The sequence below is a fragment of the Bos indicus genome, chromosome 2, assembly GCF_029378745.1.
Source record: "Bos indicus isolate NIAB-ARS_2022 breed Sahiwal x Tharparkar chromosome 2, NIAB-ARS_B.indTharparkar_mat_pri_1.0, whole genome shotgun sequence".
NCBI lineage: Eukaryota > Metazoa > Chordata > Mammalia > Artiodactyla > Bovidae > Bos > Bos indicus.
Window position 1 is genome coordinate 35,593,830 of NC_091761.1, and position 13,466 is coordinate 35,607,295.

Consider the following 13,466-nt stretch of genomic DNA (forward strand, 5'->3'; position numbering starts at 1 on the left):
CCATGAATGTAGAGTTGTAAGGACTCTAAATCATCACATTCATTCTGTTTTTTTTTTTTTTTTTTTTTTAATGAAGAGATTGAGCAGTATTAAGTGGCTAGCTTTAAGTCATACAATTATTATGATATTATAACCAAGACAGTACAGATCTGCTTCACATATTCTTGAACACATGATCTTAGTAATGCCAGGGTGTTCCTGAGTCACTGCTCATGCAACACTGGAACCCAGTTCCCCAGTACCCCCATATGGTGTCTAATACAACCGTCTCTCCATTATGCCCCAATAATGTTGTGCTGTTCAGATAAATATTGTGTCAGGTATTCTTGCTCGTGCTCAAGTCAGATATAGAGTTCTGCTAACTCATGTCCACTTGTGTTCCAAACATTTGCTTTTAAGTAGATTTTGTGTGTGTGTGTGTGGAAAATGAATTCTCTTACTGTCTCCTATCTCTGCTGCTGCTGCTGCTGCTAAGTCGCTGCAGTCGTGTCCAACTCTGTGCGACCCCATGGACGGCAGCCCACCAGGCTCCCCCGTCCCTGGGATCCTCCAGGCAAGAACACTGGAGTGGGTTGCCATTTCCTTCTCCAATGCATGAGAGTGAAAAGTGAAAGTGAAGTCGCCCAGTCGTGTCCAACTCTAAGCGACGCCACGGACTGCAGCCTACCAGGCTCCTCCACCCATGGGATTTTCCAGGCAAGAGTACTGGAGTGGGGTGCCATTGCCTATGCCCATTCAAGAATGTTCACCTTTCCTGTTTATCAAACCATGCCTCTGTTGCAGTTAATGACCTGTTTAAGACTTGTCAGGGCCTAAAGCCTCCATAGGCCAATTCTTCCTCATTCCTCCCTTCTCACTCACTCCTCTCACTTCCTCTACTGCTCCTTCCGGTCTTCTTCTCTAAATACGTGTCCATCCCTTAATGCAACTTAAAACTATTTCATATGATCATCATCTAGGGTTTATTTTAGCTATAATTAATTAAAAGCCAAACTAACAATGACTTAAACCATAAGGACACCTACTGTTTACCAAAAACAGAAGTCTAGAAGTAGGGCTATGCCTGGGAGATAGCAGATCAAATTAGACACTAAGCTGTTTCATGGTTTCTGTGGTGGCAGAAGGCCATCTGATTACTGTCAGTCTGAGCTAAGCTAGTGATTAAAATACCTAGCTGAAATTTAAGATATGTGAGCAGAAGAAATCAGTGAGCCAATCATGTCAGAATTGGGGATGACACATACCAACCACCTGTTAAGGTAAGCTAAAATAAAGGACTTTTAATTTAAAAAAAAAAAAAAAGAAACTAGGTCCCACAGAAATAACAGGAGACAAATTTGTTTCCTGTGAAAATCAGTGTATTGGGGAGACAAGGGCCGTGACTTTAATAAGTAATTTTTATTCATTCATCTCACATTAAATTATTGCCCGCTATCTTCCAGCCAATCTAGTCTTAGGAATTTGGGATACTGATGATTAAAGACTATCCTTGTCCTCAAGTTCTTATTCTGGCTAAGAGGGTAGACATGGAAATAATTACAGTTCCATGTGGTGACTGTTCCAAAAGTCATATATAAAAATGATATGAAACCCACAACAGATAGCAATTAATTCTGCCTGGGAGTGTCAGGGAAGGCACCACTGAGGGGGTGATCTTTAAGCAGAAGAGTTCCAAAGACCAGAAGAACATACCGGAAACACAGACTGAGTTGTATGAAAAAATATAGTATTTTCAGTAAATAATAAGATGATGTATGTAGCTGGAATATATTGAGCATGTGGGTAAGATTGGTGATAGGAAGTTAAATGTAAAGAATATGATCTAGTTAACCTATGTTTGATGATGTTCAAGACCAGAGTAGAAGGTGATCAAGGGTTAAAAGAACAGACAGGATGCAGGTGAACATAATTAAACTGACCAACAGTGGGTATGGATATGGGGGAGGTGACATCAAATTCAGGGGAGACCCAAGGCTGCAGATGTAGATAAGTTCAAAGAGGAGATTTGGAATGGCCAAGTTGGGGAGAAGTGACTCTGTAAGTGAGAGTCTTAGAGAAATTGTCCGTGTGTATTTCACAATTACTTTCTTCAGTTGGGTTTCCCTTGAAGTAGTACTCAGTTGTGTCCGACTTTTTGTAACCCCAAGGACTGTAGCCCTCCAGGTTCCTCTGTCAATGGGAATTCCCAGGCAAGAATACAGGAGTAGGGTGCTATTTCCTACTCCAGAGGATCTTACCAACCCAGGGATTGAACTGGAGTCTCCTGCATTGCAGGTGGATTATTTATCACTGAGCCACCTGGGAAGCCTTTCCCTTGTAGTAGACCCTAAGATAAACATTTGAGTGCAAGACGTTTATTTGGGAGGTGATCCCAGAAAGCAGTGGCAGGAGAATGGGAGAAGGGGAGGAAAAGGAAAGAAACCAACATTATGGTGCATTATTGAGCAGGTTACCACTGTGGGCAACTGGGGCTCACTCCTTCTGGGTGATTCCAGGAAAGACTTCGGGGTACCTGACACAGTGATCCATGCTCCCTCTAGCAGTTAGAAAGATGGGGTATTTCTTTCCCAAACTCTCTTTTGTCATTGACAGAAGAGCAGTTCCTGGTAGCAGTAACTTTGAGGCAGTCCTGGTTTTAGACTAGATTCACAGGAGCTTGTCATCAGCATTACCAGTGGATCTGACAGCAGTGAGTGCCAAGGGTTAGAGCTGTTGCAGGTAAACACCTGCTGTGTTTACCAGAGATCATTTTAGAAGTTGAACTAGAGAGAAACTTGGTGAGCTGGGCACCAGAACCCTCAGTTCAGAGTTGGGTTCAGCATAGAAGCTAGGAGATGAAGTCAGAGTCTATTACAAATCACAGAGACACCACTGCTAGCAAATAGTGACAGTGCTTGGTGAAAAGCCGGAGTCCCTACTGAAAACCCCACTCAGTCAGGAGCTGCTAGGTATTACAATAATTGCAGGTAAGAAATACACTTCTGGCTGACATGCTTTTATAATAGTGTGTCATGAAGTTAGTAAGTCACAGGCCCACTATTTCTTTCCTGCCAGTTTATGTTAATTGATGTTAGTAAGTCAATAGAGTTGCTTTTCTCAGAGCTATCAAGAGCTGTGTTGTGTGTTCAGTTGAGTCTGACTCTCCGCAGACCCATGGACTGTAGGCTGCCAGGCTCCTCTGGAGTGGGGTGCCATTTGCCTTGCAAGGAAATCTTCCCGACCCAGGGATTGAACCTGTTGTCTCTTATGTCTCCTGCATTGGCAGGTGGATCCTTTGCCGCTAGCGGTACCTGGGAAGCCCTATCAAAAACTAGTTAGGACAAAATGGCTTTAGGTTCCGCCTCTTCTCTGCCAAAGCTCATCCTCCCAGCCCCAGGGAGAGAGTACTTCTCATCAAGGAACATCACAGAGGAGTCCCTTTTGAAACTACTTCTCATATGTCTACCTGACCCTTGTTGAATTAAGAAAAGACTTCACTGATCTTGCTCATGGTTGCATCTGTATCCTAACAACTGATCTCTGCTTTGCTGAAGGAATCTTCTAGAAAGCCAGACCTCTGTATTTTAGTGGCCCTTCTTTATTGTCTGTCGCACACACACACACACACACACACACACACAAACACACTCTCATTCTTCATTTTTCTTATCATTTGCCATTTGGCCCATCAATCCCAGATCATAACTTTTAATAGTCTTCTAGTGTTTGTTTGTTTGTTTTTTGTTTTTGCTCCCTCCAGGAAAATAACTTTCCTTCTTTAATATTCAGCTTCCTTTTCTAGAATATATTGACAATCCTCATGTTACAGAAGAGTCATGTTATTCAATGTATTATCAATGGGATTTTATAATATCAGTCCAACAGAATTCTGGCTTTTAAATACTGTTTCTAGCTACCAAAATTTTACTTATCTACTAAAAATTCCCAAACTAAGCATCACAATCATTTCTTCATAACTTAACACCACAATGTGCGTGGTGCACATGTTCTTAGTCATGTCCAACTCCTTGCAACCCTGTGGATTGTAGCCCACCAGGTTCTTCTGTCCATGGGATTTCCCAGGCAAGAACACTGGAGTGGGTTGCCATTTCCTTCTTTAGGGGATCTTCCCAACCCAGGGAGCAAACCTGCATCTCCTGTGGCTCCTGCACTGCAGGTGGATTCTTTATCTGCTGAGCCATTGGGGAAGCCCCACAATGTATGCAAATGCTTAGTATTTAATAGAAATGTAAAGTGCACTCCCACATATTTTATCTACCACTGTGTTAATGGATGTCAGGGAGTATACCTTTATCACTTACTTCCTAATTCTTTTGTCAACAGCAAAAGTCAATATATTTTTTTACATTCTCCGTTTTTGTAACACAGGAAGACTTCATTAAATTTTCATTTAGGTTAAGGATACAAAAATAAGAAACATGCATTTATTAATACAAGACTTAATACGTGACAGAAAGCAGGAGAGAATGTATTATTCCGCATTCTTATGACATGAGATCATGAAAATTTCTGCATCTGACGACTCCTATTTCTCAAAGATAGCTATATAACTATGTACCTTTGTAATTTAAGTACTACATATCAGTACATAACCAGAGATATTTATAGTTCAATAATTACATTCTAATTATTGAAATGTATATCATTTCTTGCTCTACATCAAGCAACTTGACTATATAGAAGTGATACTTGTTCTCCTTTTGATTTTTCTATTTATTTACAGAAACTGAATGGTGGACACAGGTGTTTCTTGTGGGCTGCTTGACAACCTAAATGTTAATAATGTTTGCTTTAGGATGAAAAACAAGGAGAGAATATCTAAGCTGGAAAACTGAAATTCTAGTCTAGTTTAAAGTCCTGTCACCATTTCTAAAATACAAGTAAAATTCTTAATCACATTGTATGATAAGCATTCTTAAATATGAAGCAGCATATTCTTTATTCTCAGTGCTGTCCGCTGAAAGTGTGTAGTCCTTGTTTGTGGTTCTACTTCAGGAATAAAGCTGTCTGTCTCATTTACCTACCAGTCATAATAAATAATATGTGGCAGGCACACTGTCAACTGAATCTTTGCGATAGCAAGGGAGAACACACAGAATTGCAATCCCTGCACAGGTGGGCACCTGCATCATGTCTTTAGGGGCACAGAGCCCTGCTTTGTTCTGAAGTCCTGCTTGCCTTTCTCAGTACTCACAGCTCTGTCCCATCAGTCTGCACAAGCAGTCTGTCAGTGACCTTATAGCTCCTCTGAGGGTCACTGCTTATCTGAACAGCCCTTCGGAAACATATACTCTTTATACTGCCTAGGTTCGTCTTTGACCTATGACTTCTTGGAACTGAGAATTACTTGCACTTTCTCATTCACTAATGTTAATCCTTAATAGCCAAATTGTAGCCATATAACAACTATACCTGGGCTTCCCTGGTGGTTCAGTGGTAAAAAGTCTGCCTGCCAGGAAGGATGGAGAAAGCGATGGCACCCCACTCCAGTACTCTTGCCTGGAAAATCTCATGGACAGAGGAGCCTGGAAGGCTGCAGTCCATGGAGTTGCTGAGGGTTGAACACGACTGAGCGACTTCACTTTCACTTTTCACTTTCATGCATTGGAGAAGGAAATGGCAACCCACTCCAGTGTTCTTGCCTGGAGAATCCCAGGGACGGGGGAGCCTGGTGGGCTGCCATCTCTGGGGTCGCACAGAGTCAGACACGACTGAAGTGACTTAGCAGCAACAGCAGCAGCCAAGAAGGAGACTCGGGTTCAATCCCTGGGTTGGGAAGATCCTCTGGAGAAGGAAATGGCAACCCACTCCAATATTCTTGCCTGGAGAATCCCGTGGACAGAGGAGCCTGGCAGGCTACAGTCCACGGGGTCGCAAAAAAATCAGACATAATGATTACACAACAACAACGACAACTATACCTAACAGGCTAGTGTAAGAGCTTAGACGTTTCGTCATATGCAGTGAGGTGCCTGCTCCATTTCCCCTATTTTTAGAAGTATAACCTTAGAAGTGAAGGACCAAAGCTTACAGAAATGTTAAGGATTACTTGAACATTCAAAACACATTCAATGCTGGATGGGTCCCATGCAAAAATTCATTATTATTAACAAACATAGCAGTGTTTATAATGCTTCCATTCACACTTGACACCTGTACAGCCATTGGACCAGGCAGCATCATTCTTGCATTCACCCAAGGCCACATTTGGATTAATACAGCTTCTCAGCACCAGCCCTTTGCAGATTTCATTGTGGAGGCTGTCCTGCGCATTGTAGGATGTTTAGCAGCATCCCTAGTCTTCATCTTCTAGATACCAGTATTTCCCCTAAACTGTGACATTTGCAACTGTCTCCAGATATTGTCAAATGTCCCCTAGTGGACAAAACTGTCCCCAGATGAGAATCACTGGATTAATGGGAAGGTAGATGGAAGCTACTCTTTTCATATAAGTAATAAAACTCACACAGAACTCCTGCAGAAAATATACTCATGCAGAGAAAAACAGGTTGGCCTTTTTATTAGTTGCCCTAAAGACCCTCAGGCCACGTTCTAGATTGCGGCTTGAATGCTGACAATGAAGTCCATTTTCTCAGTAAAAGGAATTGAAGGGGGGAAAAAAGCCACTGAAATGATATACAATATGTGAAAGTGAAAGTCGCTCAGTCATATCTGACTCTTTGTGACCCCATGGACTATACAGTCCATGGAATTCTCCAGGCCAGAATACTGGAGTGGGTAGCCTTTCCCTTCTCCAGGGGATCTTCCCAACCCAGGGATCGAATCCAGGTCTCCCACATTGCAGACAGATTCTTTACCAGCTGAAATACTAAATGGGGCAGCATGATTGTCAATTGTGGGAATATTATATTATAAATGCTGCATGTTTGTCAATAACCTACATGAGTTTTAAAATAAATTTTTGTGTAGGACACTTTCAACATACAATGTGCTTAAAAAATTCTAAATAAATGTCCTGGTTTAAAACCCCTACTGGCTTGAAGTAAAAATGATTCTTTGGTATTGTTTTTCTAAATAAAGATACAAATCCATCAAACATAGATCTAAACTAATTAATTCATCTTTTCTTTCTTTTTTTTTTTTAACCAAGAAATAGGCACGGGGTTTTTCATTTCATTGAACAGTCCCTGTGAACTTGAATGCCATCGTATCTATTGTCTCGGCCTGCAACTGTGCTTGCCAGTTAAGGTCACTTCAATGTGAACTGAACTGGAGGATTTGTGCTGTGGACTTTTACAACAGTATCATTCTGTCAGGGACGTTTAAAACTGTCTCTCTTTCCACAGTTATTCCCTGTGGTCTCTTCTTCCCTCCCCTCCCCCCATATTCAAACATATGCTTACTACTTTCAGGAAGGAAGGAAAGCTACCCAGGAGGTATAAAATGAGCGTGATTCAAATGTTTTGTCAGCTGGAGTCCTAGCCGGCAACCAATTTTCAGAAACTCTTGTACGTTATTCAAATTATCATAATATTATTCAAATAATCATAACACAGCATTGGGTCTTTGACCTATTAATTATCCTTTCATCCATTCCCTCCCTGCTGCCGAGTTAATTAGTCAGATGGTGGGGTCTCTGCTTTATGTACATTATCTCAACCACAGAAAGCCACAAAGTTGTGTCAAGAACTGTAGCTGGAATCATCCTTTTCCTTCCTAATAATCATGTATGTAAATTATTTTTAAATCTCTTTCTTCTTGCTAATAGCCTTGCTATTCAGAGGCGAGCAGGCTTCCCTTCGTCCCTTTTCCACTGTGTGTGTATAAATTTTTTTTAAGAAGCAATGAATATTAGCCAGCCACCCAGCAGCCCAGATTGCATTCTTGCCCTAGTTTTCCCTCTCCTTGAAATAGAGGAAACCACTTCTCAGACATGTGGAATTCTCTTTATCCTGTTCTTTGGGCCCTAAAGCCATAATTGAGTGTCCTTGATTGGCATTGTCAGTGGAATATGGTCCCATTCTCTGCTATACCAGCACCACTGGGCTCATCATTCAGAAATCTAATCCCCAGCAGTTCACAGAGTGGCTTCCTGAAATTCCTTTCTCATGTACCAGTAAAGCTCACCCGATGACATCAGTCTCAGTAAGTAAACATCAAGATGCATATTTCATGTCAGAAATGACAAGAGGGTGCTAAAATATCTTTATATATCTCTAAACAAGCGGAATGGATTTTCTGTTGAACTTTTTCTTTTTTAAGAATACCAGAGTCCCTTTCAGATTGATGAGAAGATTATTTTTCAAAGGCAAGATTGAAACTTGTATAGTTTTATTTTCCATTCTATCAGTGAAAGTTGAGTCAGGAAGACAGAAACTACTCTAGATATTTCAAATAGAGGAAATTTAATATAATTAATGGATTACACAATGATAGAAGAGCTAAGAAACCAAATAAGGAACAGAGGCAACCAAAAGACTAACGGCAGGAAGCCACACCATTCCGAGAGAGGGGATGATGGTACTAGAATTCAGAAGCCCAGCCTCCAGTGGGAGCTAGAACCATGAACCATGGTGCTGCCCAGGAGAGTGGGAACCACAAACAAATACAGTCACTTCAGGACTAGAAATAGAAATAGAGGCTCCTTCCTTCATCCTGCAATCTAGTCTCTAACCAGGCTTCCGCTGTTGGAACTTGGCTAGAAGCCAGGTGCAAGGAAGTCTGGAAAACAGTATTTGCATGAGAAGATTGGGAAATGAACCTGAGAGTTTCCCTTTCAATGACAGGAGTGAGTGCAAAGCTCGTCAGCATAACTTAAATGACAGATCCATGAAGCCCATGTATAGGTGCACATAGAATTGAGCCCTATCCATTTAGAATTCAAGCAAATTTACAAGAAGTTTACTTCAGTTTAAATAATTAAAGAGTTAGCTAAGGAGGTTAAAGGAATAAACAAAACCAACTAAGAAACCATCTATTTCAAGAATTCTGATATCCCTGGGATTTTGTGGTTGATAGAATAATGACCCTAGGGAGTTCTTATCACCAAAACCTGTGATTAAGTTACTTTACGTGACAGAAAGGATTTTGCAGATATGATCAAGGTTAATGGCCTTGGGATGGGGACACACTCAGGAATTGTCAGGTGGATCCAAGCTAATTGTGTGAATCCTAAAATCTGAGATGTTCCCTGGATGCAAAAGCAAAGAGAAGGTGACAGGAAGAGGTATGAAAGTTGTTTGCAAAGGACTCACCTGTTACTACTGGTTTGAAAATGCCAAAAAGGCAGCCAAAAGCCAAGGGACTTGGCTAGATGTGACAAAGAACCAGATTCTGCCCACCCCACCTGCTGCTGTTTATCAGTTTTTCCACTCCCTACTCAATCATGACTTCCATGAGAATACAGAAATGCTGGTATTTCTTCCATCTTATTAAAAAAAAAAAAAGCCTTCTTGAGACCCTATTTCTCCAGTAGTTAACTACCCTATTCCTTTGCTCCTCTTTGCAGCAAGTACCTTAAAAGAATTTGTCTACACTTGTTCTGTGTAATTCCATATTTCCTATTCTGGCTTAAACCCATTCTAACCAAGTTAACTGCCCCTACCACCCAATGACAGTCAGTTCTTAGTCCTCTCTTTACTTAATCTAGTAGCAGCATTTGACCCAGCCGATCACTCTTTCCTCCTTGATATGTTTTTTTCCATCTGCCTTCTGGAACACCAGAAGGTGTTCCCTCATATCTCAGCTGGTAAAGAATCCACCTGCAATGCAGGAGATCCTGGTCAATTCCTGGGTCAGGAAGATCCCCTGGAGAAGGGATAGGCAGCCCACTCCAGTATTCTTGGGCTTCCCATGCGGCTCAGCTGGTGAAGAATCCGCCTGCAATGCGGGAGACCTGTGTTCAATCCCTGAGTTGGGAAGATCCCCTGGAAAAGGGAAAAGTTACCCACTCTAGTATTCTGGCCTGGAGAATTCCACTGTCCGTGGGGTCACAAAGAGTTGCACACAACTGAGCGACTTTCACTTTCACTTTCTGGAACACCAAGTTCTCTGCTTTCCCTCTACCTCAGTGATCCCTCATTTTGTCTCCTTCATTCCTCTTCTCCCTGACCTCTGAAGTCTGCAGGTGTGCCCCAGGCTTCAGACCTTGGCTCCCTTCCTTTCATTTATTTCCTTGATGCTCTTATCCTTCCTCATGGATTTGAATACCGCCAATACTCTGATGATTCCCACTCCAGGATTCTCTCCAAAACTATAGACCCAGACATCTAACTGCCAATTTGCCAACTCCACTAGAATGTTTAATAGGCATCTCAGCCTAATGTGGCTAAACTGAATTCAGAACCTCCCTCCAAACCTGCCTCTCACTGCAGGCTTCCCACAGAGCTGGGGGATGGTAACTCCATCCATCTGTTAGCTCAGGTAAAAAAAATAATAATAATAAAAATTTGGACTCATCTTGTTTCCCTTTTTTTAAACTCATGCCTTCAGACTCTGTCTTCAGAACACATCCAGACCTCAAAAACATTAAATAGAACTAGCAGCCAAGAAGCAGTTTTTCACTAAAAGAAACCAAGAATTCCTGGAGCAATGACTGATTCTTGGGCTGGGACTGGGAACGAACAAAAGTGAACCGGGATCATCTCACTGAGCTGGAAGTGAGAAAGTGCTCAAATGATGGCAGACACATGTCAGAAGAACACAGGTCCTGGCTTGAAAAGGCTCCCACTGGTGAAATCTGATATACTTTGAGCATCTGAATAAATGAGAATATGCTTTCTAATGTGGCAAAGGGAATTAAGGTTGCAGCTAGAATTGAGGTTGCTAATTAACTGACCTTAAAAGAAAGAGCTTGTCCTGGATTATCTGGGTGGGCTAATCTAATCACACTAGCTTTCAAAACAGAAAAACCTTTCCCAGCATGGTCAGAAAGAGATGTGATAACAAATGAAAGATAGGAGAGATGTGATATTTCTGCCTTTGAAGATGGAGGAAGGGGACTACAAGCCAAGAAATGTTGAGAAGCATCTGGAATCAAGGAAAAGGATTCCCCCTGGGGCCTGCCGATGCTCTGAAGACTGATTTTAAGACCTTAAAACTTCTAACCTACAGAGTTATAAGATAATAAATTTAAATTACTTTAAACCATGAAATGTATGGTAATTTTTTTAAAGCAGCAGTAGAAAATGTATACATACCTAAAAGGACTATGACTCCCAATTCTCCATGCTGGGCTGTGCCTTTTATACAATCCTGAACATTACCTACGATTTCGCTATACCTTTATTTGTTATTATTTGATATTTGTCCCCACTTAGTTACAAAAGGCAAAGAGTTTGACTTATTCATTGCCATGTCCACAGTACATAGAGCAGTTCCTGAAGAGAAATGATACTTCATAAATGTTGGTTAAGTAAATATTTAATTTGTGCATTCATGCTAATAAGAACAGTCATTCCTACAATTGATTATATGCTATCAACCTGAAATAGCATATTTAGAATGTGCCAAACACGGTTAGTTTACTCAACCGTAAACAATTTCTTTAAAAGTGACTTTCACTTTCCTATAATAAAACACAAAATAACAATAAGTCAATGCACTCAGGGTCGATTTTTTTTTTTAGGACAACTCCCACTGATCAGCAGGAGGAACTCTTGAACCCACTTTAATAAATGGATAACATTTCACCAGTTTCATCTACTGTTTAGAGAACCTCCTTCAGACATAAATCAGCTCTATGACCTAAGAACAGGGCAGGGAATTGTCAGAGTCCCTTTGCTGAGTAATTCCAGAAATGCCTTAAAGCTCAACAAAAGAGGGATCTGACATTAGAAAGCTGGAATTTACAACCTAAGGAAAAGCCCCAGTTGGGCAAAACAAAAAAATCAAGCTGAAAACCCCAGGAGACTCTTTTAGTCCTTGAATACAGGTCTTCAGACCTCTGCAGAAGTCTTTTTCAATGAAGCAAATTAATCCACTAAAATTCCGCCTAAATTGTAACTATGACTGTAAATCATCACCTTTGTCATGATTCTTTCTACTGTTTCAGGAGGTGATCATATAAACGAACTGCTGTAGGTCTGTGGTTGAATGAGCAATGAAATTACATTCTCTTGAGGACTGAACAGAAACCTGTAGGTACCAATGGTAAAGAGCTCAGGTCACTTTCTGTGACCTGTAGAGTAGCATGAACACCAAGAAAACTGAACACACTTTTAAATGAGGCAAGGTGTTTTGGAGTATAACTTTACCCAAGATGCTATCTTAGATTTCTAATAAGGATGCATTTTTCCAAGATAAAAAAGAATGATTTCCTTTTATCTGAAAACTCATTACTGAAATTTATTACGTTCATCAAATGAAACAATAAAGGATTTTGATCTGTTGGTTCATCTTTCTCTTTAGAGTAACATACCTTGGAGTCAGAGTTTCACCTCATTAAAATTGAGACTCTACCAATTATTGCTGAAAATCTATGCAAACTGTTTTGATCTGGACTATAACTGTTGTTCATCAAAACTGCACAAAAATTAGGATACATTCGTCATTGCTGGTTTGCTAAACTTTTATTTACACCCATATATAGGATACTATGTGTACCTACTGGATAAACTCAGATGTGGGCAGGCTCGAGTTAAATTTAAAACAACTAAAAAAAATTACATGAGGCTAATTCTTGGCTTAATAAATTGAAATGTTGGGTTCTAGGGCATTGAACAATTATAGATTTATGGGACCATTTGTCCTCACAAACAAAAGTTTTTCTTACATAAAAATGTTTTCTACGGGGACTTCCCTGGTGGTACATTGGTTAAGAATCTACCTGGCAATGCAGGGGACACAGATTTTGATCCCAGATCCAGGAAGATTCCACACGCTGTGGAGCAACTAAGCCTGTGTGCACAATTGCTGAGTCCGTACTCTAGGGCCTGTGAACCACCACTGCTGAGCCCATGTGTCGCAACTTGAAGTTCATATGCACAGAGCCTGTGCTCTACGAAAAGAGAAGCCACCACATCGAGAAGCCTGTGGATGGCAACTGAAAGAAGCCCTGGCTCACTGCAGTCAGAGAAAGCCCGTGGGCAATGAAGACCCAGTGCAACCAAAAATTAAATAAAGAAAATTTTAAAAATGTTTTATACAAAACAATGGTACTCTCATTAAACATGGTTCTTCACATATCTAATTATGGTTTTATAGCTTTGAAGAATACATCTTATATTTGTAAATCAGGTGGGTACTATTTATTTAACCTTCTATCAGTGAGTTATTTTTAAAAAGAAATAGGAAACTCATTGATTTAGCTGGCATAGTTACCTGGAGAAAAAGTGTACTCCAAAGCAGATGAGATTGGAATTCAAAATGACCTTGCTGAGTCGGAGAAGCAGATAGATCCAGCAGAAAGACATGCAAAAATGATCAGCACAATGTGGGATCTAAAAAAAAAAAAAGAACCAACCAAACAAAACAGAAACAGACTCATAGATACAAGAGAACAAACT